General features: G+C 47.9%; 1 long non-coding RNA gene across 2 annotated transcripts in view; it reads left to right on the top strand.

Annotated features, from left to right (window-relative positions):
• The first annotated feature begins 878 nt into the window (after positions 1–878).
• The window catches only part of LOC131479568 (uncharacterized), a 38,459-nt gene continuing 11,569 nt past the window's right edge, over positions 879–27,768 (top strand). For both annotated transcript variants that reach the window (XR_009244973.1, XR_009244974.1), the window contains exons 1-2: positions 879–1,081; positions 24,458–24,603. This is a non-coding gene — a long non-coding RNA (uncharacterized LOC131479568). The remainder of the gene's footprint in view (positions 1,082–24,457; positions 24,604–27,768) is intronic.

Below are 27,768 nucleotides of genomic sequence, written 5' to 3'. Positions count from 1 at the left end.
GCTTTGCTCTCTCAGGGCTCCCAACACAGCCCTGTTTCCATTTTCATTTGAAAGGTAGAGAAAGATCTTTGACCTGCTGCTGGTGCACTCCCCAGACACTCACAATAGCTGGGGCTGGGCCAGGCAGAAGCCAAAGAGCCTAGACCTCCATCCAAGCACTCCCCTGTGTGCCAGCCAGCCAGGCACTTGGGCCATCACCTTGTGCCTCCTAGGGCAGGGGATCAACAGGAAGCCTCAACAGGGAGCACAGCCAGGCCTGGAACCACGGGACTGCAGGTCTGGGATGGGAGGGTTGAACCAAACGCCTGGCCCTGCTTCTTCCTCCCACAGTGGACTCCTACCCCAAAACCCATCTACACTGGCCCCTGGGGAATCTTCTGAAACTATCCAGGTAGAATTAGCTTTGTTAGAAGTAAGCAGAAGCACGCCTGCTTTTTTGCTGACTCCCTAGCTCTCTGCACGGGGTCCAACACATCACCCGTGAAGGAATGAGTGCATGAATGAGGACAGGGTAGTGATTGATGGTTGGGAGTCACAAAGTTCTTATTTCCCAGGTCAGCAAAACTGAAAATTCCCTGCAGGAAGCAAGGCCTTCTGATTTGCTTTCCTATTCTCCAAAGTCACACTGGCTCAGGGACACTCAGTAGTCAATGGGAAAAAAAAAAATGAAAGACAAGCTTAAGGAGAGAATTAGCACCCTCCTTTGCCTTTCCCCCACCCCCAATTTTAGTAAGAGACCTTGCCTCCCGTACCCTCAGGGGGCTGTCAGAGGGGCCCCCTGTTGGGGAGACGCCAGCAGCATCAACCGAACCTGCCACGCGGGTTCTCCCCGCCATTCTGCCCTGGAACGGCGTTGCCATGGAGAAGCCGTTCTCCCCAGCCCCCCAGCCTGCTCAGTAGGGTGGCTTCTCAGCCAGGCCAGCAGTCCATGGAGCCTCTTCGGCCCCTGGCGCATTTCCTCATCTACTTACTCGCCTATTCCTGCGTTTATTCATGTTTGTACCTGTTGATTTATTTTATCAACGTCTTCGTAAAGAACTAGGCAACTAAGTTGCAGAAAAAGTCCGAGTCACGGCTTCAGGTGAGGCCTTGGGCCCACGAGGGTTGAGGGGTTAGAGTCACTGCTATTTCTAGAAGCATCCAGGGGGCTGAGGGTGCCATCTGCCCGAGGAGGGAAGGGAGCGGGTCAATTACACCTGCCCAGAACGGTGTGCAAGGCAGCTCGGGGAGCACACGCCGCCTAGGCTGTGGCCCCGGCCGGGGCAGACCTACCATGGTGGTGGGTGTCAGTCAGGCCAGGCGGGACCCGTCCTGAGGGGCAGCAGGAGGAGTACAGCTGGGCCGACACCTGCTGCTGGGATACCTGGGTGCCATGCCGCCAGGGACTCGGAGAAACGTGGCCAGGAGGGGCATCACCCTGCTCGTAGAGATGGGGATGGTGGGAAGGCAGGGGTCATCCTCGAGCCACGGTGCACCAGTCGCTGGCCACCACCCTGTGACACCTATCGACATCGCCTTGTTGTTGCATCTGGTATGCTCGGCGGAGGTGGTGTGATGCGGGACAAGAGCAAGCCAGTCCGGAACACCTTGCAGGGGCACATTGGGGCCCCACCAGGTGCCTAATGATGCTCCCGCTCAACAGTCTCTGGGTGCTGTCACCCACCACCTGCCGGAAGGCCCCCCACATCCTTGAAGAAGCAGGAGTGGGCGTGGCCTTGTGCGTGTGGCCTAGGGATTGTAAGCTAGCATGCTGGGTGTGTAAAACGTCAACACATTAGGGAATTATGGCTTCTTGTGCTTTTCCAGTTCTCTCCCCTCCACCACCATTTTTTATTTTTTGAAAATATACTTATTTACTTATCTGAAGGACAGAACAAAAGGTGTTCATCTTCTGGTTCATTCCCCAAATGGGTGCAGCAGCCAGGGCTGGGGCCAGGCTGAAGTCAGAAGCGAGGAGCTCTGGGTCACTCCCAGGAGGAGGGCAGGGGACCAAGCACTTAGCTATGGTCTGCTGCAATGCAGACACATTATCAGAGAGCCGATTGGAAGTGGAGCCACCGGCTCATTCAGCCCAGCTCTGATCCGTATCAGAGCTGGGCTGCTGGATAGAGAAGCAGCAGGTGAACCCACTGCCCCACCAAGCCAGTCCCTGATTTTGGCCACCCAAGATGTTGGCAAGCATGTCCCTGGGGGGGGGGGGGGGGTGGAACCATTATCTTTGGGAAATTAACACAGTTCATTTTTTAAAAGATATATTTTATTTTTTGGTAAGTCAGATTTACAGACAAAGATCTTCCGTTGACTGATTCACTCCCCAAGCGGCAGGAGCTTCCTCTGGCTCTCCCACATGGGTGCAGGGTCCCAAGGCTTTGGGATGCCCTCAACTGCCTTCCCAGGCCACAAACAGTGAGTTGGAAGGGAAGTGGAGCAGGCCGGATTTGAACCAGCACCCACATGGGATCCCGGCAGATGCAAGATGAGGACTTTAGCCACTAGGCTATTGCACTTGGCCCAACACAGTGCATTTTCAACTATGACAAGCAACAGTTGTTGAGTCTGCATGTTCATGGAGGTCATCCCAGATGAGACTGTAAGATCCACACCGCTGAAGGGCAGGGTGGGGTGAGGGTGGGGTGCGATGAAGTGCAATTCTGCCACTCAGTGTTTAGTTCCCCAGAGACCCCGCGCCCACACAGATGAAGGACTTGGGGAGTATTTGCTGATGGTGCCCATCACAGCATGAATGATCATCATGATTCAATTACCAGGGAGCCGGGTATGGATTCCCCATTTTCAGAAACCCACAAAGATTGGGGTGTTCCCAGTTTGCCAAGCCCCTTCGTTTCTGCCGCTGCAGATTAGAACACACACTCTCCCGGAAATGCTACAGTTGGATCAATGTGGAAATCCAAAACAGACTGACCCTGGGAGTCTGTTCTCTGAAGGTTTATTTTGTAATAACTCAGCTTTCAACAGCCGTACATCCAAAGACCATACCACCCTGACGTTAATAAAAAAAAAAATCAAAAAACCTACACATTCCAACCATTTCTTGGTTGAATATTAAAGAATGATGTGGAAGAAGGAAAAAAATCACACTTTAATGTAACAGATGCTGTTCGTTTAATTTTCTTTCAGTGCTTGAAGTTCATAAAGTGTACTGAAGTTCTAAGGCACATTTTCAGTTCTCTGAGATGACAAAAGCAGTGAGGGGATGGCACAGTGGCTGAAGAGGCTATACTTCACCTGCAGTGCCAGCATCCCATATGGGCACCAGTGTGTGTCCCAGCTGCTCCACTTCCCATCCAGCTCCCTGCTTTTGGCTTGGGAGAACAGCAGATAACAGCCCAAAGCTTGGGACCCTGTACCCATGTGGGAGACCCGGAAGAAGCTCCTGGTTCCTGGCTTAAGTTTAACTCAGCTCTGGCTGTTGTGGCCACTTGGGGAGTGAACCAGTGGATGGAAGATCTTTCTCTGTGGCTCTTCTCTCTGTAGATCTGCCTTTCCAATAAAAATAAACAAATCTTTTTTTAAAAAAAAGGAAAGAAATAAGTTTTGACATGATATTTTATGGAATTAAATGAAGTGTTACATGATTGCCTTAACTGGCATTAAATTACACTTACCAACTGATCAGGCTCTGCTACTCAGTGTTACCTTGCTAATACTAGTCACTGGGTTTGAACTCACCAAGAACCTTGCTGTTCATCCGGGTTCTTGTCCCCGACAATGATAGGTACATGAGTGAGGACAGGGTTTATTTAAAAGTGATATGGTAAACATGTGTGACATGTGAGTATGAGTTGCTCCCGCCGCCCCCCCGCAACTGAATAATACATACCTTTACTGGGGCATAGTACTGCCTACGAGGAGGAAGAGGGAACCTGCTGAGTAGTCCTTCCTGCTGGAGCTGAGGGCACAAAGAGAGCTGGACCAGTTCTCAACCTCAGGAGAGCCGGGGTCTTGGTACGCACGAAGCCTGCTGGATCTCTTTAGCATGTGGAATTTAACTTCCAGGTTGTTTTTAGGCATCACCTCACAGGTGCATTCTGGGAGGGTGGGGATTGTAGATGGATAGGCGAAGGAGTAACGTTACATTGCAGGACTAGAGAGAATTCCAACTCACCCAGACCTGGCTCTTTGCCCAGCTACCCCAGAATGTGTAGATGCTAGTATGTTTGGACTGTCTCAATTGCTTAACTAAGAATTTTAAGGGGGAAAAAATGGTGGAATTTGTGAGTGAGATGGGATGCAAGTGTTTCTATTTAGTGCTTTTGTGTTTTGGGAAGGAAGGACCATTTTCTATGTTTTTAGGCACTTGGTCTTTGTTTAAGAAGTTAGTGCCTGAGGACCCGGCGCCATGGTCTAGCGGCTAAAGTCCTCGCCTTGAGCCCCGGGATCCCATATGGGTGCCAGTTCTAATCCTGGCAGGCCCACTTCCCATCCAGCTCCCTGCTTGTGGCCTGGGAAAGCAGTTGAGGACGACCCAATGCATTGGGGAACTGCACCCGCGTGGGAGACCCGGAAGAGGTTCCAGGTTCCCGGCTTCGGATCGGCATAGCATCAGCCGTTGCAGCTCAGTTGGGGAGTGAATCATTGGACGGAAGATCTTCCTCTCTGTCTCTCCTCTCTGTATATCTGGCTGTAATAAAATGAATAAATCTTAAAAAAAAAAAAAAAGAAGTTAGTGCCTGAGTGTGTTGAAAAGTAAAGCTGTGGGTTGACATTGTGGTGCAGTGGGTTAAGGTGCCACCTTTAAGAATGCTGGCATCCCATACGAATGCTTCTTTGGGTCCCAGCTGTTCTACCTTCAATCCAGATCTTTGCTAATGAGCCTGGGAAAGCAGCAGATAATGACCCAAATGTTCTTGTGGGAGTCCTGGATGGAACTCCAGACTCCTGAAATTGGCCTGGCTCATGGGTGTTGAAGCCATCTGGGGAATGAAACAGCAGGTGAAAGATCTTTTTTACTTTTCCTTCTCTCTGTAAGTCTGCTTTTCTGATAAAAAAATAAATAAATATTTTAAAAAGAGAGAGAGAGAAAGAGAAGAAATATTCTCAGTGAAGGAGAGATCAATTCAATGGAACATGGCTGTGTAGGTTCATTTCCGTAAAATTTTAACACAAATCCCTTTTCATCTAGTGTTCTTTTGTAAAATGTCTGAGGCAAATTTCTTTGATCAACAACTGAAAACATGAAGTGTTTTCTATCAGTAATGTCTAAAGGAAGTTCAGCGAAACCTGTGGCTTTCAATATAGCAAGAGATCATTTGTTCTGGTCTGTGTTATTGCATGATTGTGCTGTGGATAACACCAGAGGACTTTGGTGACACACACAGCGTATGTTTAGAGCAGTATCATCCCTGCGGAAACATATGGCGTGGATTCTGGCTGCCCCGAGGGTGGTAGTGAGAAGGATGTTCTTCATTTGAGTCAGCAGTTTCCACGTGCAGAGCCTGTGTTCCCATTTACACTTGCACATGTCTGCATACACAGGGGCCTGGGAGTCAGTGTTGATACAGAGCGTGGGAGCTCAGGGTTATTGAGGGCCTTTCCCATGCCTGCTCCTCTGGGCCCAGTTTGCCTCTGTTCTGGGTGGCACCTGTGTGGGTGTAATAAAGAAGGTGCCCTCCCTCCATTGGCCAGAAGCAGAACACAGATTTCCAGCTATAGAGACTGTCGCTGTCTCCTCCCTGAGAAGTCGGCTCAGCCACCAGAGACAACTTGTAGCCCCGTGCTGGACGGGAGCTGGCACCAGAGGGCTCTGTGTAAGCCGGCTTCACACATGAGCCCTTACCCATTGTTGGCTTGCCTTCCCCCAGGTCATCTCCCACAAAAGCTCAAAAATCCTTTTTCTAATTTTTCTCTAAAAAATATGTCGTTCTTTGTTGAAAATACTGTGGAGGCTGGAATTCAAAGCCACCTCTTTGAAAGCTGTTCATTTCCTGCCTGTCTCCTATGAGTTCATCTCCTGTAATCTTTAATAGTAACAGGTTCATTCCAACTGAGAACATACAAAGATACTATAAAAACGTTGGGGAAAGTGGAATTCAAGGGTAAGTTTACTCTGATGTAAAAAATTCAAAAATCGTACATAGTTTTTTCCTAATATGTATTTTCTGTGAGTTTTCTGGACGACCCCCTCATATGCATGGGTTTCAAAAATTTTGCACCATAATATATCTTTTAATTCTCTTTTCCATAGGATGTTTGAAGTCCCCTCAAATGGGAATATTCTTTTCCATCTTTAATTAGTGCTGTTTGTGAAACCATGCATATCATTAGAATTCTCAAAGCTATAGTATACATCTGATATTGTTAGGCATGGCATATTCATTTTCTTATATCTCATCAGTTCTTAAAGTCTATTTTATGTGAGAAATGCTTACAGGCCAGGAAGCTAGCTCAGAGTCACAGCTGACAAGCGATGCGTGCCAGGTCGGAGCCCACGCTGTCTTCATTACTCCAACTCAGCACTTTGCTAAATGACTACCCTTCTTTGAAAGTTGTTTTTATGCACCTCAAAATCAGTTTCATTTTAAATTTTTTAATTTAAGAAATCATTTTAGGTGAGCCTCAGGATGGGGCGTCTTGCTCAGATCCCGACTCCAGCCACCATGTGCACATGGTGAGCTGTCCCTGGGCCTGCCAGCATGCCTTTTGGCACCAGGCTCTGCCTGCTGGCCTCCCGGCCGGGACCTCTAGAGTTTTGGTTCTTTGAATCGCTGCTTAAGTAGCTCCAGGTTGATCCCACTGTGTTTCTGGGATTTGAGTCGATCCTAAAGATTCCCAATGACTGTAACTCTTCCTTTGAAGAACTTGTAATCACTGAACAATGCTGAGCACCGAACACCAGTTCATGCAAAAGCTAAGGGTTGGGGCTTGTCCAGCAGGATATGCTATTACCTGACATGTTGATGGATCAGGAGACTGGTCACATTAGACAGGGCCATAACATTAACAAGCACTCGAGAACCATATCTGGGGATAGATTCTATGGGGGATGTGTGGGCCACACCCTGTGGAAATTCTAGCCCTACTGGTTAGCTCAAGAGTTTGGGTGGTGATGGACTAAGCTAGGTGTGACCAAGGAGCCTGCCATCAATCACAGGTAAAGGAATCCGCAGCAGTCTGGACTGGTCAAGGCAGCAGCACCCAAATGTGCATCCTGAATAGGGTGTGGGGTGGGTCAGGCTGCAACATTCACCAGCTCATGCATGGCCAAATGGAAGGCCAGACTGTGCCGAGCACTGGCCTAAAACCCATTGGCATGTATGAGAACTGGGTCTGGGAGGGGATCAAGTGGAAGGACTTGGGAAACTCCCCTGGTAAGTCATAGCTCCTGATGGTGAACAAGTGGTCCAGACCTCTGGGGGTCAAACAAGCTGGGCAAAGTAGCTCCAACAGTTGGCTAATGTGTAAATTGGTAATGGAACAGGATGTAATGGGCAGGACTGAGCAAACCTTAGCCTACAAGAGAAACTAGAAACCAGGTTGAAGCACCTACTGGTCTACGTGAGTCAAGCACGCTAAGCCACAGTGTCTAAGGCAGAGGCCAGGACAAGTGAGGGACTGAGCCAAGCTGAGTCAGAGCAGCCACTGTCATGCACGTGATCTATGGCTGGAAACAGGCCTGGTTGGGGAGCTAAGGAGACACCCTAACTGGGTTGAGGTTCCCACCAAGGGGCGCGTGTGCTGGAATGGGGGCTGCGTTCTAACCAGGAAACAGTCGTACTTTCCCTTGGCACTAGCGTGGACTGGGATTGGATGCACCAGCCCAGGCCAGACCCCAACACTGTCTGGTGTCCTGGAGGACCAGGGTAGATGTGAAACCGACTAGGCTACGTCTCAATCCCTACTGAGCCGTATGTGAGCCGTATGTGGGTATGGACGAGCCATGGCTGGGGAGCTGAAACATCCAACAGCATGAACCAGAATGGGTTGAAGGCCAGTCAAGAAAAGCCACTGTTCCTGCTAGGACAGGAGGTGAACTGAGTAGGGCTGTCTCATGGACCCCCTGGTATGTGCAAAATCTGGCACTGGGAGAGGTTCTGATGGAGGAGGCTGGGCAACTCCTCTGGCAGGACACAGCGGGTAAGCGCAAGAAGCATGATAGGAAACAGCCCAGAATAGGTCATGGAAAGTTTCCCACAGGTATAATTTGGCATGGGTCGGGGGCAGACCAGGCTGAATCAGTCCATGTCATCCGCTGGCAAATTCGAACACCAGAACAGAGTGTGGGTTGAGCCAGGTTCGGTCGCAACAAAAACCAGTGCACAATATGGAATGCCAAGGTGAGGTTGCCTGTATTGGATGTGACTGCAGCACCCAACCAGCACACGTGAGAACCAGGAAGGGAGTGGGCAGAGCCGGCAGGGGGATTAAGAGGGTGGTCCCCTCGCTGGACAGCTACTCCCACTGGAGAGCGTGGGCTGGGATGGGGACAGACCAGACTAAGCAGGGCTACAACACCTGTGCTCCTCATGTGGACTAGATTAGGGAAAAGCCAGGCTGGGCGGATTGTTCCTACTGGTGCAAGCATAAATTAGAGTGGGTGAAGGTTGTTTGGGCTTAGCCACAGCAGAAGCTGGCACTGGGGGCTAATTCTGTCAAGTCAAACCACAGAACCACCTGGAGAGTGCATAAACCGGAATTGAGTGAGACCTGGAGGGAAATAGTGGGCTCCTCCCTCTTGGGTTACTACACCCGCGGGAGGGCATGAAAACTAGGACGTCGGCTGGGATTGCTAGACAGAGGGGCACTCAACAACATCTGTGAGGGCTGGATAGTTGAGCTGGTTAGATGGAACTAAGCTTAAATACCCATTGACATGTATGAGAGCCAAATGGGATGTGGGACAGACTGGACTAGTCTGCTACACATACTGGTAAACCAGGGTAGGGGACGGGCCTGGTGGGGGTTATTGTGGGTCGCTCTGACTAGGATGCAGCTCCCACTGGTTTATGTGAGGGCCAAGCATGCGCTGGGCAGTAGCAGGCTGGATTGCAACACCCATTGGTTCCAGTGGAAGTCGGGACTGAAAACAGAACCAACCCAGCAATTGCAACCACCAGCTGATCGTGGTGATAGACTGTGCCAGGCCCTGTGCTTGCTAGAACATACAAGAGTCTGGTCTGGGAATAACTCAAAGTTTCTTTGGGGGTCTCCCCAATCGCAATGGCGGACTCAGAACCCTAGCCAAGAAAAGACAGAAGACAGAACAAGTCAATCAACCACTTCAGCTATATGTTGGCAGTGAAATACTGAGCGAATGGAAACTCTATGATGGACTGTGTCAATCAGTGGATTCTTCAATGACCTCATCATGCTTGGAGTAGCGAGACTGGCAACGATTCATAGCTGGTGAACTATCAAAACCACTTAAGCAAGTATCTCAGAGCATGCCCCACATCCGGGACTTGGGGTGGGAAACTGGGTGGGGCTTCTCCATCAATAACCCCCTTTACCTCAGATGCATGAAGGAAACTGTGGAAATGGTAGTCTCACCCACTTCCCTATAGCCCTTGAACCTTTTTACTGTAATTAACTATGTAAAGAGTGTCAAAAATATAATAATAATTAAAAAAAGAAAAAAAAATCATTTTAAAAGGGTTTTTTTTTTTTTTTACATAGGTGAGGGGATTGCACATTCATGCAGGTCTCTAAGAGGGATGGGAAGGGACTGGGGGGGAAGCAGTGGTGAGTGAAAAGACCTTGCCCTCCCTCCTGTGACTGTCAGGGCTGCGAGAGAGGGCAGAAGGGGAGAGGAGATGTTTTACTGCTGTTTGCTACCAAATCACATCACTCCAAGGGCAGAGACGACTTCCCAGTTTCTTCTCAGGGACCCTGGTGGGGGAAAGAATGCCCTAAGGGTGTTGCTTGAGACTCGATTATTCTGTGGTGTTGACTTTATTGCACCAGGTGTAAGACAGCACTTTCCATACTTGCTGGCTATTCTCTTTCAGATGAATCCCAGAATGTTGTCTTTCTTTGGATGGAGTTGGCAATAGAGGTGGTCCAAGCCCACATGTGCTCTGGGCCCATGCTAGATCAAAGCACCCATGTGGTGTGCTTTAAGGTTGGGAATTGAATGTCGTGAACTCAAGGGTCAATTCCCAAGAGTCTCTATTAGGTTGGTCTCCAGACCCGGCTCTTGTGTGCACCCGTGGGCAATGTAGCCCTGCCCACTGTGGCCCACCCCCAGATCGAACCCTTACTTGTAACAGTAGTGCTATGATCATGTCAGGAGACCCCCAAGGATCCCTTCCAGGCCAGCCTCCAGAACTAGTTCTCAAGTCAGTCAGCAAGTGCTGCAGCCTAGCCTGGCCTGCCCCCAGTCCTGTCTCACTCATACCAGCAGGTACTGTAGCACTGATCTGGCCAGCCCCTAGACCTGGTTTCCATATGAACTGGCAGGTACTGTGTTCTGGCCTGGCCCTCCCCCAGATCCAGCTCTTACTTGTATTAGTAGGTGCTAAAACCTAGTCAGGAAGACTCATGAGGACCTCTACCTGTCTCAACTTCAAATTGGGCTCTCATGTTGGAGAGTGATGGTTACCATGGTGATGGCAGGTGGAGTTTGCTTCAGGATGGACACATCTCACTGACCTCAGTCAGGAATCTGGCATTCCCTGAGACAACCAAACCACAAACAGACCAGTGATAGACTTGGGCCAACATTCCTTGCTTTATTAGGGTCAAGCAGAGCCTGAGCCAGTATCTGCATCAGAAGAGGTGTAAAACCCTCACGAACACCATTTTGCTTGCCTTTTGTTCTTGCAGCCCCATCCTGTCCACCTACTCCTCTGTTGCATGAGGAAAGGCCCAGGAGCAGACTTCCCTTTGTTTAATAAAGGCTTGTTTGCATGCGGCGCTATTTTTTTTCTCAGGTGGTCAGTAAATCTAGCAGAGGGCAGGTGCTGCAGCCTAGCCCAGCCCAGTCCAACACCAGCCTGCACCCAGCCCCAACTCTAGTGTCCACCAGCGAGCGCTGTGACCTAGTAAGCGAGTCTGAAAAGATCCCCTGTCAGGCCTACCCTGAACGCCAGTTCTCATGGATGCCAGTGAGTGCTGTGACCCAGCCCAGCATGGCTTGCCTTAAGACCAGTCACTGGAAGATCCTGTAGTCTAGTCAGGGTAATCCCAAAGAACCCCTACCAGACCTGACCCCAAACATAGCTATTGTAAGCACTGGCAGCTGCTGTGATCTAGCCTGGCCCAGCCCACCCCCAGCCATAGCTCTTCTGTGTGAAGTATTTTGGCTTGACCCAGATTCACTCTTGTAATCCCCATCTCCGCTCCCTCAGTTAGCTTTGGGTGCAATGGCCCAGCCCATAGAAGCCCCCCAGAAATCATTTTTTAATTTTTAATTGTACTTGTTTATTATTATCATTTTATGATACAATTCCATAGGCCCTGGGATTTCCCTTACCCCCTCCCCAATTCCCTCCCCCCGCCCAGATCCCCTATGTCATTATTATAGTGTAGTTCTTCATACATAGTCATATGTCTGTCATTGCAGACATGGACAATGGCAGAGTCCAGAATCCTATTTCAAGATACAGTTAACAGCTTCATTGGGAGTCTTTCTTTGATCTGGAAGTAGAGATGCACACTGCTTTGAATACTCACATCTGGATATGATAGTCTCCATTACACAGTTACTATACATCCCCTTAAATGAAAAGCCACAATACAATTTCAACAACAGGAAGAAAAATAGAAATTTACAATGCCATGAAGTTAAATTACAGACTGCTAGATATGATAGTCTCCATTACAGTTACTATACATCCCTTATATGAAAAGCCACAAAACAAAATCAACAACAGGAAGAAAAAAAATTAACAACACCATGAAGTTAAATAACATACTACTGAATGACTAATGTGTCACTGAAGAAATGAAAAAGAAAATCAAGAACCTTCTTGAAGAAAATGATGCTACTGTATGATCTATGAGTCATTGAAGAATTTAATCAGAAGAAAGTGTTTTGAAGAGGTGAAACTAACAAAAAAATCAAAATCCATGCGATACGGTTTCCACTGATCTTTATTGGTGAAATGTATCTCCTGTAGGCAACAAATAGATGGGTTTGTTTTTTAATCCAGTCTTCTAACCTATGACGTTTGACTGATGAGTTTAAGTCATTTACATTCAGGGGTAATATGAATGGGTGGTAATTTGGTCCTGTCATTTTAGCAATGGGTTGTTCATTGATTAAGTCTTCTATTGTTATTTTACTGGGATGTTCGCATTTGCCTTTGGTTTTGGTGGGTGCTATTCCTCTTCTCTCTCAAGAGAACATCTTTAAGTATCATTTGTAGGGCAGGTTTGGAAGAGGCATATTTTTTTAACTTTCCTTTACTGTGGAAGAATTTAATTTCATTTTCAAAGACATAGGAAAGCTTTGCTGGTTACGTTATTCTGGGTCAACATTTTTTTTCCTTTTAGAATCTGGAATATGTTGCTCCATTCTCTTCTTGTCTGTAGAGTTTCCTGTGAAAGATCTCCTGTGAGCTTAATTGGCATTCCTTTATATGTCAGTTGGTTCTTTTTCACATGCACATTTAAGGATCTTTTCCTTATATTCTATTGAAGAGAGCTTGATGATCATGTGTCTTGGTGAAGATCACTTTTGGGCAATCCTATTGGGAGTTCATGCCCCGCCTGGATCTTGTTTCCCAATTCTTTCTCTAGAATAGGGAAAATTTCCCATATTTTATCAAATACATTTTAAAACTAGCTTCTCTTTCTGCACTTTCTGGGATACCCATAACTCATATTTGGTCTTTAATAGTGTCTTCCAGTTCTTGAATGCCTTTTTTGGTCTGATCCAGCTCTGCTTCCAGCTTTTTGTTTGTTTACCCCTGGTGACAGGAAATATCATCTAATTTTGAGATTCTTTCTTCTGCCTCCTGCACTCTATTTTGGAGACTCTCCACTATACTTTTAATTTGCTCCACTGTATTCTTCATTTCCTATGTATCAGCTTTCATTTTATTCATTTCCAGTGTGACATGTTCCTTAAATTCCCTGAATGCCTGCTTTACATGCTTGTCGTTGTTAAGAAGTTTTATAACAAATATTTTGAATTCTGTCTCCCCCATTTTCTCGATGTCTTCCTCAGCTAACTCTGAGGTTGGCAAAGGGTTTTGCTCCTTTGCAGGGGAGTCTTCAGTAATATTCATTGTGCCTCTGTCTCTTCTTTTGCTCTTGGTCATTGCACTTCCGGTTAGCAGATTCTTTTCTTTAGACTGGTTTCTAACCTGTGTCACCCACAGGTCTACAGTTCGATTTTACTGATTGAAGTTGGTACATGGCTCTTTGTTTGCAGTCACTTGTGCCACTCCTTCCAGCGAGTTCCAGATCTGGGTTATGTTAGATTTCTACCATGGTCTTTGTAGCCCCAGCTCTTGGCTCACCAGTCTCCACCTCCTGTGATACTGTGCTTAGGCTGCACCGTTGTCTGTACAACCTTTCCTCCACTTCTGGTTTGAGCAGTTCTGTGAATTAGGAAGACACCAGGTGTCCTATATAGCTGGGTTGTTGGTGATGCTGCTCTTGCTCGAACCTGCCATCTGTGGGCCACCTGGACCTATTTTGACCCATACGATGCCATAGTCTATTATTATTTTCCTGTGGACCAGAGCAGTGCTCTGAGGTCAACGAGTTCTCGCTAAGCTCAGTGCATGCGCAGCTCAGCACTGTCCCCACAGCCTCAGAACCCTTGCTACTCTGTACAAAATGGTGCCTGATGTGCCACTACTAGAGTTCTTGATCTGCTGGCCATCAGGTATGGCCGGACCTATCTTGGGTGGAACCTGTAGGATGCCATGTTGTTGGAGTTCGCTAAACCAGAAATGAGTTCACTCCCAGTTCAATGCATGCACAGTACTGTCCATAGCCCTTGCCTCCTTAAACAAAATGGAGCCCAATATAGCTTTATGGGATGTACTGGGTTGTGAAATTCACCCTGTTCCCACACTGCCCATCTGGGATATGCTGCTCTGTCTTTGCTCCTGGTCAAATCAAACAGACCAGCAGGATGGGCAGTTCTTTGTCTGGTGGAGTTTAGATCGTGGCTTGCTGAATGCTCTGGGGTATCAGTTACTACAACACCACACTGTTGTTTTCACTGCTTTCCTGTGTCTGTCAATCTCTAGGTACCCCTCTGCTGTTCTTTCCTCTCCTATTTCCTCAAATGTGCCCTCTCTGGCTCACACTGGCTAATATTTCTCTGTCTATTTAAATGTGTCCTTACCTTATTCCGTCATCATGATTCTCTCCAGCAATTTTTTTTATGTATGACAATCAAGCCCTCCATGACCACTATGCCAGTCTGTCCCCAGTCTCCCAGCTGCTAGCAATGTATGCCTCTCCACTCCCCTGCCTGTTGAAGAAGTGATGGTGGCAGGATGACTCCAGCTGGTGTGTTCCCACAGTGCCACAGCAGATACTTTGTCCCCTTCCCCTTCAGATCTTTAAAAAAACCAATCAACCAAACAACAACAGCAACAACAAAAAACCAGAACAGGCAACTCAGCTGACACAGAGTTGGCAGGAACCAGGTCCAGAATGCCCATCAGCTATTGGCTGCTTCTCTCAGCAATGTAACACTTGCCTAGGTATAAGTTAACACAGGCAGTTGCTATAGCTGGGGAAAATGATTTCTAATAAATCTGGTTTTTCTCTATATCACAAGATTTTCTGAGTTTTTCATTAATGGAAAGTTTGTAATATGCCTCAATTATGGAGAACCTATACTTGCTTAGGAATAACTAAAGCACAGAAGCCTAATTTTCTTTAAAAGACTATTTGGAAGGCAGAGTTACAGTCGGAGAAGGACAGAGACGATAGAGATAGACATTCCTTACACTGATTCACTTTCTAAATGGCTGCAAAGGCTGCAGGCTGGGCCAGGCAAGGCCAAACCAGAAGCCAGAAGCTAGGAGCCAAGAGCTTCTTCCAGGTCTCCCCATAGGTGGCAGGGCCCCAGGTAGTTAGGCTATCTTCTATTGCTGTCCCAGGTGTGTTAACAGGAATCTGGACTCAAACTGGCTCCTATTGGGATGCTGGCATTACAGGCCATAGCTTAATCTACTGTGCTATGGTGTCAGCCCCCAAAATACCTAATTTAAAAAAAAAAAAAGATTTATTTTATTTTAAAGTTTTTATTGGAAAGTCAGATATACAGAGAGGCGAAGAGACAGAGAGGAAGATCTTCCGTCCAGTGATTCACTTCCCAAGTGACTGCAACGGCCAGAGCTGTGCTGATCTGAAACCAGGAGCCTGGAGCCTCTTCTGGATTTCCCACACAGGTACAGGGTCCCAAGGCTTTGGGCCACCCTCGACTGCAAAACCAGGCCACAAGTAGAGAGTTGGATGGGAAGTGGAGCCACTGGGATTAGAACCAATACCCATATGGGATTCCAGTGTGAGCAAGTTGAGGACTTTAGCCGCTAGGCTACTGTAACGGGCTCTAATCTTTTTATTTTTTAGTATTTATTTTAATTTTATTTGAAAGGCAAATTTACTGAGAAAAGACGAGACAGAATGATCTTCTGTCTGCTGGTTCATGCCCCAAATGGCTGCAGTGGCTGGAGCTGAGCTGATCTGAAGCCAAGAGCCAGAAGCTTTTTCTGGGTTTCCTATGCAGGTTCAGGGTCCCAAGAACTCGAGCCATCCTCCACTGCCTTGCTAGGCCACAATCAAGGAGCTGGATGGACAGCAGAGCAGGCAGCACAGAAACTGGTGCTCATAGGAGATGCCAGCGCTTGGAGGTGGAGGGTTAGCCTGTTAGCCTGTGGTGCCAGGCCCAAAATATCTAATCTGGAAGTCCTTGTCCACAGCAGCTGGGTGATTCCACCCTGACTTGAAGGACTGGTCACAGACACAGAGCTCTGTTCCTGACAGTTCAACAAGAGGCTTTATCTGTCACATCTTCTATTTTTTTCTCTCATCTTTAGTCCTCACAACTAAGGAAGCTGATTTTAGGCTCTTTATCTTTTCCCCCAGGTGGTGATTAAAGTAGCTTTCTGATGCATATGACATTAATTTCATGGTAGAGCTGTAATCTCATGCATTGATCTGTCCTTTGAGAAGCACACAAAGGGAGGAGGTAAAATCTTGAAAAACAAAGGCCAGTGCCACACGGTGAGGATTGGAAGGCTTGGAAGAGTTCCTGCAAAGAGTGTTTTTCTTTGCTGCATACTGCGACTTTAGAAAGTGTTTCCTTTGAGCCTTTCAAAGCCAGGAACAAGCTCAGAAGTCAGAAGGTCACATTTGGAAAAGCAACTATGCAATTATAGATGTTTGTTTTCTGGGATCTTGAGAATCAATTATTTTTGGTTCAAGATGTGTTTGTTTATTTGAAAGGCTGTGAAGAGAGAGCTCTCCCATCTGCTGCTGGCTCCCTAAACAGCTGGGCCAGAGTGTACCAGGAACTGGAAACTCCATTTGAGTCTCCTATGTAGATGAGAGGGCGTCAGCTCTTGGGCATCTTCCACTGCTTTCTCAGGGTCGTTGCCAGACAACTGGATTGGAAGTGGAGCAGGCAGAACTTGAACTGACACTAATATGGCTGCTGGTGTCTCAGGTGGCTAACTCGCTGTATCACAATGCCAGTCCCAAGGAGCAATTATTTTCCAAACCAGGTACAAGGGCTGTTTGAAAGGAAATTTAAATTTCTTTTTTGTAAGATTTACTATTTTTGATTGGAAAGTCAGATTTACAGAGAGGAGAGACAGAGAGAGATCTTTCATTTGCTAGTCCACTCCACAGATACTGGAGCTTAACCCTTCCAAAGCCAGGAGCCAGGAACTTCTTCCCGGTCTCCCACGTGATTGAGGGTCCCAAGACCTTGGGCCATCCTCTACTGCTTTCCCAGGCCACACGCAGGGAGCTGGATGGGAAGTTAAGCAGCCAGGACACGAAATGGCACCCATATGGAACCCATCCTAATACTTGAAGGGAGAGCATTAATAAATTGAGCCGTGGCACTGGGCCATGCTTATCACATCATCGCTTATAGCAGTGTGAGGAGCTTGGCAGGCTAAATGCAGACAGGTCATGTTCCTGTTGGAATAAGAGGCAGAAACTTTGTTTTGTTTTGCTAATTTCATTTATTTTTATGGGAAGGGCAGCTTCACAGAGTAGGAGGGGAGATGTAGACAGTCTTCCATTTGCTGGTTCACTCCCCAAGCGGCCCGAACTGCCGGAACTGAGCTGATCCGAAGCCAAGAGCCACGTGGCTTTGGGCCACCTACTGCTGCTTTCCCAGGCCACAAGCAGGGAGCTGGATGGGAAATGGGGCTCCAGGGATTAGAACTGGTGCCCATATGGCATTTCGGCGCATGCAAACAGTGGACTTAGCCACTATTTTACTGCACTAGGGAGTAACCTTTTTAAGAGTACACAACGCGCTTGCTTCTTCCCAGAGGCTGCCTTTAACAACACTTGATTTTGGTATAAAAATAGGATAGCCAATATTACCAATTTGAGTCGCACCACGGGTTTTTATTCCAGCCCTCTGATTGGTTGTTATTGTAACCCCCTGATTGGTTGTTATTATAGCCCTCTGATTGGTTGTTCTTGTAACCTTCTGATTGGTTGTTATTATAGCCCTCTGATTGGTTGTTAGTCCAGCCTTCTAATTGGTTGTTATTCCAGCCATCTGATTGGTTATTACTTCAGCTTTCCGATTGGTTGTTATTGTAACCCTCTGATTGGTTGTTCTGCTTCTTCCCTGATTGGTTCACTATAAGTAATCATCTTTGTGCACTTTTTCAGCCCAGCACAGCAGTCTAATGGCTAAGTCCTCGCCTTGTAATGAGCCAGCATCCCATACGGGTGCTGGTTTGTGTCCCAGCTGCCCCGCTTCCCATCCAGCTCCTTGCTTGTGGCCTAGGAAAGCAGTGGAGGACGGCCCAAAGCCTTGGGACCCTGCCCCCGCATGGGAGACCGGGAGGAGGCTCCTGACTCCTGACTTCGGATCGTCTCAACTCCAGCTGTTGCGGTCACTTGCAGAGTGAACCAGCGGACAGATCTGTCTCTCCTTCTTTCTGTAAATCTGCCTTTCCAATAATTTTTTTTTTAAGTTTTTAAAGGAGTTTTTCCAGGATTCCCAGGCCATTTTGCCTTGGAGTCCTTCTCTTGACCGCTGCAGCGTGAGGTTTCTCATTTTCAATAAACCTCACTTTGTTCATTGTTCCTGTCCTCATGGAAATTCTTTGACATTGAGAAGTGAGATCACTGTCTCAATCCCCTATATATAATGCTTACAATAATTGGGTAGCATCGTTAAGTTATTTGCCCTCCCTGAACTCCTTTTGACTGTGGGTGAGTAGGTACAATGTGACTTACCAGGTTTGTGTGTGTGTTGGAGCACATTACAATTTCAGTGCCGGTCTTCAACATTTTCACGTTTTGCTAATTCCATCCATGCCCCAGTCTACTGATGCCAAGATTGGTGCTAGGTGGAATTTTTGTGATGAGACTAATACTTGGACCCTGCCCTGTGGAGTTTGATGTCTGGTTGGAAAAATAAAATTGTGTGGATGCCCCAAGGAAACCCAGAGTATAGTGAAATCATGGACCTACGTGGTCTCGAAGGTGGGACCTAGGGGATAAGGAGGGATTGGGCTGGCAGAGGGGAGGCCCAGGGCTGCTGGAGGCAGCCTGGAGCTTGTGAGGTGCGAAGGGGTCTAGCTGGAGCTTCCTGGCTGAGAGGGCCAGGTAATGTGATGCCAGGAAGGAGGTGGGAAAGGACCAGGGCTGAGTTCTCGTCTGGGAGTGGGAGCTTTTAGAGTGCGCTGAGGATAGCTGCAACTCTGAAGGCCTCGGGCGTGGACTGGCCTTCGGGTTGCTGTTTGGCAGAAATGGAGCAGAGGGAGTGAGGTCAGGAAAAACACTGCTGTAATCCAGGAGAAAGAGAAGGGGAGCCAGGACCAGGATGGTGACGGGGGTGTAAAAGCGTCATGGCTATCAGCGGCAGAGGCAGCCCACCAGGCCATCAGTGGTGGGACACATGGCCAGTGAGGTATGTGTTCTTTCCTGCAACGCATTGTGCAACCCCAGAAAGGCATGGAGTAGTGGTCTGTGCTGCAGCTGGAATGAACCTCAAAATCATCAGGCTGGGGTCTGGTGTGATGGCTCATCTGGTTCATCCATCACCTCCAAGAGCAGCATCCCCTATGGGCATTGGTTGGTGTCCTGGCTGTTCCACTTCCAATCCACTCCCTGCTTGTGGCCTGGGAAAGCAGTGGAGGATGGCCCAAAACTTTGGGATCCTGTACCTGTGTGAGAGACTTGGAGGAAGCTCCTAGTTTCAGATCAGTTCACTTCTTGCTGTTACAGACACTTGGGTAGTGAACCAGGGGATGGAAGATATTTCTCTCTGTGTCTCCTTCTCTTCATAGATCCTGCCTTTCCAATAAAAATACATAAATCTTAAAAAAAATTCGCCAAGCTGAGGGCTGGCATAGTGTGGCGCAGTGAGAGCTGCTGCCTACCCACGAACACTGGTTCAAATTCCACTGCTCTGTTTCTGATCCAGCACCCTGGGAATATTCCTGGAAAAACAGCAGAAGGCAGTTCAAGTACTTGGACCTCAGCCCTCTGTGTGGATGATGCTGTGGGTTCCTGGCTTGGCTTGCTCTAGTCCCGGCGGTTGTCGCCCACTGGAAAGGGACCCAGTGAGTGGAGGCTCTCTCTCTCCACCTCCCCCAACCCTCCATGGCCTCTGCCTTTCAAATAAAAATATATTTTAAAAAATAAATTAATTAAAACTCTATGCTGGATAAGAGAAACCAGACACAAAAGATCACAAAGATGATTCACAATGTATATCCAGAACAGGCAGCTCGGCAGACACAGAGCAGACACAGAGAGCAAAATTTGACATTTGTGGTGCAGGGGAAATGGGAAGTGGTGATACAATGACTGGGTTCCTCCTGCCCCCCAGGACGAGAAAACCGCAGTTTTTAAAAGTAGAGAAGTGGTGGTTGAGCAGCATTGTGAATACATTAAGTACCACTTAACTGTATGCTTAAACTTGTTTAAAATTATATAGTGTATGAATTTCACTTCAATTTTAGAAATTATGGAACCGGTAACACCACTGCCTGAGAGACCAGCATCTCATCATAAGGGTGCCGGTTCAGGTCTTGGCTGCTCCATTTCCCATCTGCTTCCCTGCTAATGTCCTGCTAAAGTAGTGGAAGATGGTCCATAGCCCCTGCCATCCACAAGGGAGATCCGAAAGAAGCTTCTGGATCCAGATTTCAGCTTGGTCTAGCTCTAAACCATTGCAGCTGTCTGTGGAGTGAACCAGTGGATGGAAGACCTCTCTTTCCCCCGCAGTCTTGCCTTTTCTGTGTAGCCCTAACTTTCAAATATTGAAAAAGCAAAAACATTACACTGTATTCAGAGTAGGCCAAAAGTAGTAACAATGCAAATACACATCAATGAATGAAATGGTAAAAATATTGTCTATTCATACAATGGAACATCTTTGCCATAAATGGGAATAAAGTATTATTTACCATTAAAGGAAGTAAAATCCATGCTCCAAAGTGGATAAACCTTGAAGTCATTATGCTAAGTAAAAGAAGCCCTACTCACAAAGCCACATACTCTCTGATCCCATTTATGTTAAACGTTCACATCGGGCTGACCCATGGGAGCAGAAAGGACACTGCGGCCACAGGCTGGAGTGGCGGGTGCAGTGGGAGGGGTGAGCAGGGAATGACTGCTAATGGGCACAGGGTTTCCGCTGAGGTGGTGGAGGTGTTCTGCAAACTGGAAGGGCACTGCAAATGGCTGGATTGTACACTTTGCAGGAGTGAATGTCATGGCGTGTGGAACTGCTGTGAAGACCACGTGACTCTGTGTCTTAGTTATATATGACCTTGCCTTTGTCTCTTCAAGCCAGCTAAGACCACAACTGCAAAAGTGGACTACTTACTAACAATGAGGAAAAACATACCGTGTCATGCAGGGTGGAAGTTACCTGATTTCCCAGCCCTGAGTGAGGCAGGCACCATTCATGAATGGTGGAGAGCCATTCCCTGAAGTGAGAACATGAGCTCCCACCAGCTTTACCCCCGACCACAAAGGAGGAAAGAGGATCAGATGGATTTTGAGAAAAGCAGGTGTGTGCAGAACATACTAGAAAATCACAGTCCACTACGCTAAGAAGTTGTGGTTTTATTTAATTAACTACAAGGTCACCAGAAATGCTCTTTGGTTTTTTATCTTAGCTATGTGTTTTGTGTGCATGTCTCCTCGCTTCTTCCCTGTAATAGCTATGCTGAGTGCTATGGTGAATCTAGGGATTTGTAAAGTCTCAGAGCCACCAGTCATGAAGTCAGTGTTTGTCGTATGGCACCGCAACTAAAGACACGGGGCTTCGGGGGGACGTGCACCAGCCCCAGACATGGTGGATATGGGTGTTGAGTATGCGCATGTGCTAGTTTGTAATTTTGCTATTTGCCTCTTTTGTTAAATACAGAGTGAAGGGGGGCGGGAATCTGATTTGCTTTGAGATTAATTATTTGGGCCAGTGTTGTGATAAAGCAGGCTGAGTTGCTGCATGGGATGCCAGTATACCATCTAAGTACTGGTTTGCTCTGCTTTCAATTCAGCTCCCTGTTAATGTGCCTGGGAAGGCAGCAGAAGATGGCCTGAGTACTTGGACCTTTGCCAACCTATGTGGGAGACCTGGATTGAGCTCCTGGATCCTGGTCTTGGCCTGGCCCAGCCCTGCCACTGTCAGAGAGTGAATGAGTGGAAGAAAGATCTCCCTATCTCTCTCCCTATCGCCCTCCACCCTTTTATCCCATTCTATCTGTAACTCTGTCTTGCAAATAAATCAAATCTAAAACAAAAGAAGGATGATTTATGAAGTATTTACTACACAGCCTCATCCCTTCTGTGCTAGGTACCTGCACCTGTGTATCATCTTCCTGTGTTCTTGTTCTGTGGTTTGTATTGCAAACATCAGTGATGTCACCTGTAAAGTGCCCAGCATCCTGTGAGTTACCGCAGTGATCTAAGATGGCATTCCTAAATAGTGTTCTTAGGTAGCAGTGCATCTTCCTTTCCTGCCATAAAGAAACAAAACTCTTTCTTAGATTTGGAATTCTGGAAAGAGACTGTGTGGGTTGGAAGCACTCTCCCCGTTTGGAGGCTGGTAATTCACACACATGTAATTGCTGGCTTCAGACATGAATGGGAGCTGCTGACAGGGCGATTGTCCCTGCGGGAGCGGGTGGACGGAAACCTGGCAAGGAACCGCAGCCCTTTCAGCTCCAGCGATGCTCCCACTCTGGCTGTGGTTACGTCTTACTCCCAGACAAGAGGGCCTGTCGCTGCACTCATTATCTTGCAAGCCAGCTTCTCCCAGCCCCCTCATTACATACAGATGGCCTTTCTGTTGTGCTAGATCAGGCCCATTCGTCTTATTTATCTGTGCTTGAAACTTGTGTTCTTTTAAATCATTGCTATGTCTGATAAATGCTGTTACTAATGTTTGTAGCAGCCATGTACTGTGCCATAGGCATTTTGATGTGTGTTTTATGAACAATACATCATTTATTATAACCATCTTGTGAAGTTTGTATTTGATCATTTGGGACAGCCATCATGTGAGACTACTATTTGTGTAGGTTTTTTTTTTCTTTTTTTGCAAGTAACGCAAAACCCAATACAAAACTGTGTAAACCATAAAAAAGCAGAGTTTAGAAGACAGAAAGAGAACAAGTAAGAGAAAAAGAAATCTTCTGTCTGCTGGTTCAACTCCCCAAATGGCCACAATGACCAGGGCTAGGTATGTCAGAGCCAGGAACCTGGAATTCCATCCTGGTCTCCCATATGGATGACAGGGCTCTAGACACTCGAGCCATTTCCTTCTGCTTTCCCAGGCACATTGGCAGGGAGCTGGATCAAAAGTGGCTCAGGCAGGACCAGAACCAGCACTCATACATGGGATACTAGCATTGCATTCGGTCTCTTAATCCACTGTGCCACAACGCCAGCTCCAGGCCATTTCTTGTGGATAAGAATCTGGCCTTGGGCAGACCAGGGTTGGTTCAATTTAGTCCAGGTGTCCCAGAAGACCCTGCTTGTTGGTACGTCTCTGAGGCAATCCCTCATGTTCCCAAAGTGGCTGTCACAATGCTGGGGTGGGTGGTGAAGGCAATCTCAATTTTTGTCTCACACCAAAGACGAATTTCCATGTAGAAATGGACAGTGAACAAAGCAAGATTTATTAAAAATGAGAAGCCTCCTGCCACAGCAGTCAGGAGGAACACTCCACAGGAGATAGTTGCCTGAGAAGCTTGCCAAGGCTCGCTCTTTTAGACCAAAAGTGGTCCAAAGTGGCCTGCACTCTCTGATTGGTCCCTTTCTGGAGGGAACAATTAGGAGGCCAAAATAGCAACCAATTGGAGAACTGAAAGTGTAATGCTAATGAGGCATGCTATGTGAACCAATCAGGGGACTGATGTAAGAGTAACCTGTTTTGCACAAAAGTGAGTAGAGTCGTAGTTATGTCCAATCGGAAGGTTACGTGTATGTTCCCCATCCCACCCTCCCTCAGCGCTCCTGGGTAAAATTCTGCATGATTTTATTGTTGTTTTCTTTCCTACCTGGGGACCCCTAGAATTCCCGTCAACACCACCATAACAGCATCCACAGCAGGAAACGAGGAGACAATAACAAAGGCACTTTCTCTTCCCATGTCTCTCTTATTAAAGAGCGGAGTCTTTCATAGGAGCGTTCAGCAGTTTCCCAGCAACCTACCTGGGCAGAATTGGGTCACCTGCCTTGCTGCAGACACAGCAGGCCAGTCCGTCACTGGTACAGCGGAATAGAGAATTTGGATCAGTGCAGCTCACGTGCTGGGCTAAGGCACCCTCTGGCCTGTTGGGATGGCGTTGATGCTGCTGCTGTTGACAAGGCAGGAAGAGGCAAATGCCTACACTTGGGCCACCAGGGTCTGTTTTCTGTGTTTTTCCTCCTGTGTAACAGAGGAGGAAACTGAGGCTCTGAGAAATTAAGGTCAAACTGTATCAACAAAAGCATATAAGCCAGGTCTGCTGCCGCCAAAGCAATTTTCTGTCCTGTTACTTGCTTTTTGGCTGGGAACCTGTTATAAAGCAGAGCTGCTATAGATTGTATCAAAAGGGATTTGTTACTCAGAGTGGTTCGCTAACAGTGACTAGCGCATAATGAGATCTCAAAGCCAGGAGTGTGTGGACAATGACAGATCCACAGAGAGTGGGAGGTGAAATGAGCTTTCCTGTCCTGAAGAGGGAAAAGCAGGGGAGAAGGCTCACAAAGAGGCAGCTTGAAAGAAAGCAAACGTAACCATTTTGGCTTTTTTTTTTTTTTTTTTTTTTTTTTGCAGGCATTCACCGTCTTTTAATTCTGCCCCTTTCCCCTCCTCACTTTGCAGAAATAGCTGATTTCTTTCACACGCAGTACCCTGGACTAAGCCAAGACTCATCTGATGAACACATTTCAGGACGACTGCCTCTTTTTTGTTTGTTTCTGTCCCTTAAGAACAGCATCAAGCTCTAATCTGCTGCTGATCAATTCTCCGTAAGTAGCATTACAATCAAGTGCACATAAGCCAGTCTGTGTTTCCAAGAATACAGCTGGGCTGGCATTGCCTTGCTGACAGCGCAGAGACACCACGTGGGAGGGTCCTGTGGTGTCCAAGCTCCCTTGTGCCAGGATTTGTACGTCTCTCCCTGCCCCTTCTGGGTCACCAGCTGCTGCCCATTCACCCTGAAGCCTTCCCTGAGCTCACTGACTGGGCACCTGCACAGAGCCTTTTGCCTTGTTTCTGGGCTCTGATCAGGAAAAAAGAAAGAAAGAAAGAAAGAAAGAAAAAGTAAAAGAAACACAGAAACCAAAGAGATCCCCACCTCGTGAGTCAACCCGGGGAAGGGAAATAGTGGCACCTGGGGATGCAAAGAGCAGAGTAGGGCCCAGATGTGGCGCTCCTGGCGCTCCTGGCGCTGCCCCCCTCCCCTCCTGTTGCGCATGGACTCCCCACGGCTCCTCGCCATGCCTCAGTCTCCTTGTCTGTAAAACAAGGAAGCACAGTGCCTGCCTGGCAGCCTGACAGAGGACTAAGCCATGACTGATGTGAAACACGTAGGGCATGAGAACATGTCTGTCAGCCAATCAGGAAGAAGCCAGCAGGTGGTCAACATGGGGAGGGAGAGTCAGCCTGTGTTGTTCTTACAGTTGTCTTGGATACATATAGGATGTAGTTACTTTTCACATTCTTTAAGGCGTCATGAAATTGCGAACCCTTCGTGGGAGATTCAGCATGTAGGAAAATGGAGAGCGAGTAGTCCTGGGATGTTGTGTATTGTATGGAAGCCAGCAGTGAGGACCCCATCTTCCCCTGGTCTTTGCGCAGACGGTTTCTTTTACAAATGTGTTTTGGTATGTAAATCATGCTATGCAGATTTCTGTGTGCAAAATACAGCATGTAAAAAAAAAAACCACCTTGTTGCCAAGGAAGATAGGCAATGTTGGCTACCACCAAATGAAATAGCAAATTTTAGATTTCTTTTCCTGCTGCTCTTTCTAACAATGTATGGGGTGAGCAGATTTTTGGCACATTACACTGAGCTCTTTTAGCTTCAGCTCACATGTTTTGTGATGCAAGTTCTTGCTGAAGCCCTTGGCTACTTTGGGAAGCCAGGCTGGTGTGTCATGGTGTTTAATTTAGCATTTCACAACAGCACACTACCTCAGGTTGAGAAAATTGCTCGTTTTAAAACCACAGATGGCTTCGCCCCTCGGCTGCTGATGTCTGCACATACCTCCCACTCTCCTGGTAGGACATGTGCCAACTAAGAGTTAATTTTTTGTTTCTGGACATCTTTGGTTCCTAACGGATGTACATCTTAGCAAAGTGAACAGCGTCCTTCTCCCCCTGTATAGGGTGATGCCAGCCTGTCAGAAGGTAGCATGGAGGTCCTGGTGTTCCTTTCCAGCTCCCACGCCTTCCGCATGGGTCCCTCTCGGGACCAAATGCAAGGAGACAAAGCAACAACTTGAAGGCAGCATCTAACACAGGTCCAGGGCTTTGATTCCCTTCGGCCTGCCGAGCAAACTGCAGCTACCAGTCAGCAGTCCTGCCTCACTCTCCCCTCGCTCTGCTTTTTCCTTTCTCTTCCGTCAAAGCCTTTTGTTCTGTTGTGGTTTTGCTTTTGCTTTGTCTTGACTGTCTCAGGCTTGCTAAGTGAAATAGCCATGAACTTGGTGGCCAAAGCAAAGTTTCCGTTGGAGGCACATTGTAGGACGAAGTCCACTGAGAGAGCACGACAGGTGTGCCTTACTCCAAGAGGGCCTCCCCCGTGGCTGCAGAACGGGAGGCAGGGCGCTGTCTGGCCCACACATCCCCTCCCTTACATATCAGTTTATTCACGCATGCATCCGCCCGTGCATTTTTTTCACTCGAGTGACATCATGCAGATGGCGTGTCAGGCACACGGAGACTCCAAGGTGAAACCCTTCCCAGCCACCGTAGAGTTGTGTTGGAGAGCTGCTTTGGAAGCAGTCAGCAGGTGCTGGTGCCTCGGGGGGCTGAAGGAGTGCAGAGGCTGGGCCCCTCACATGGGGATGCATCACCCCAAAGTCAGGAGTCATACCTGAACAGGCTCCAGAGAGACGGGCAGGTATCTCTGGGCATGCAGGTGGGCAGAGGAAGGGCTCTTGACACAGAGGGAACAGAAAGTACCGAGCTCAGGGGCCAGAGACAGCCGAGGATGGTGTTTTTTCAGTGGAAAAATTCTTCTTCTGTTAGGAGGTATTTGCAGCATTTCCTGCGCCAGTTTCCCTTTTTCTCTTTCTGTTCCACTACCATGTCAGGTCACCGGGTCTGCTCAACTGTTAACTGCAAGACTGCAGCTGGCCGGCCTGTCTCTAGCTTGCTTCTCCTCTGGTCCTCCCCTGCCTCTCCTATAGGGTTCATTTCCTGCTCACACCCACTCCAGAACTAAATCCAGCAACATAAAGTGTATCCTTCCAACCTTTGCCCCCAGGGGAGGAGGCCAATCGGAACCTTGCCCCTTCTGGCTCCGGTATCAATCATTGTCTGCTACCTGCCATCGAGTCCCAGGCCCCAAGCTTGGCCTGCCTGCCGCCACCTTCCCTCCCCTGTCCCTGCATCAGTCCCCCTAACCAGGCTGGCGGTGTCCCTTGGATCCTCACTCAGCCCTGTGAGGCTTTTAATGCAGGCCCCTTTCTGGGACTGCCCATCTGCCAACATGTTGCTGGGGCCTGAACAAAAGGTCTGAAGTCTTAAGACGTGGGTTCACACCCCCGGCTCAGACTGTAGACGAAGCTCTGAGACTCCAGTGTCCCCAACCATGAAAGGTAACTGCTTGCCTTGGGTGGCCATCCCTCCTACCTCGCTCCTGGCAACAGGCAGTCCTCACACTTGGACTGCTATGTGGTGCTGTGAGTCCACCTCCATGTGGAATTTGGGCCGTAACTTGGCACTAGGAGCCAGGAGCACCTGATGTCCTTGTAAGCTGAAAAGGTCCTTGGAGGAAGCTAAGTGTTATTTGTGTCTCTGTTAACAAATCCACTCATTATGTGTTCATTCATCCATTCATTCACTTAACTTCCACCGAGGTCCCTAATATTCCCTGTTGCGTGCTTGGCTCAGCCTGGAGGATGGCAAGATGAGCTTGCAGTTGCCCCCCCCGTGAGATCCTGGCTGCCAGGTGGAATCAGGGA

The sequence above is a fragment of the Ochotona princeps genome, chromosome 2 (genome assembly GCF_030435755.1).
Source record: "Ochotona princeps isolate mOchPri1 chromosome 2, mOchPri1.hap1, whole genome shotgun sequence".
Taxonomy (NCBI): domain Eukaryota; kingdom Metazoa; phylum Chordata; class Mammalia; order Lagomorpha; family Ochotonidae; genus Ochotona; species Ochotona princeps.
This window is presented reverse-complemented; position numbering and strand designations above follow the sequence as displayed.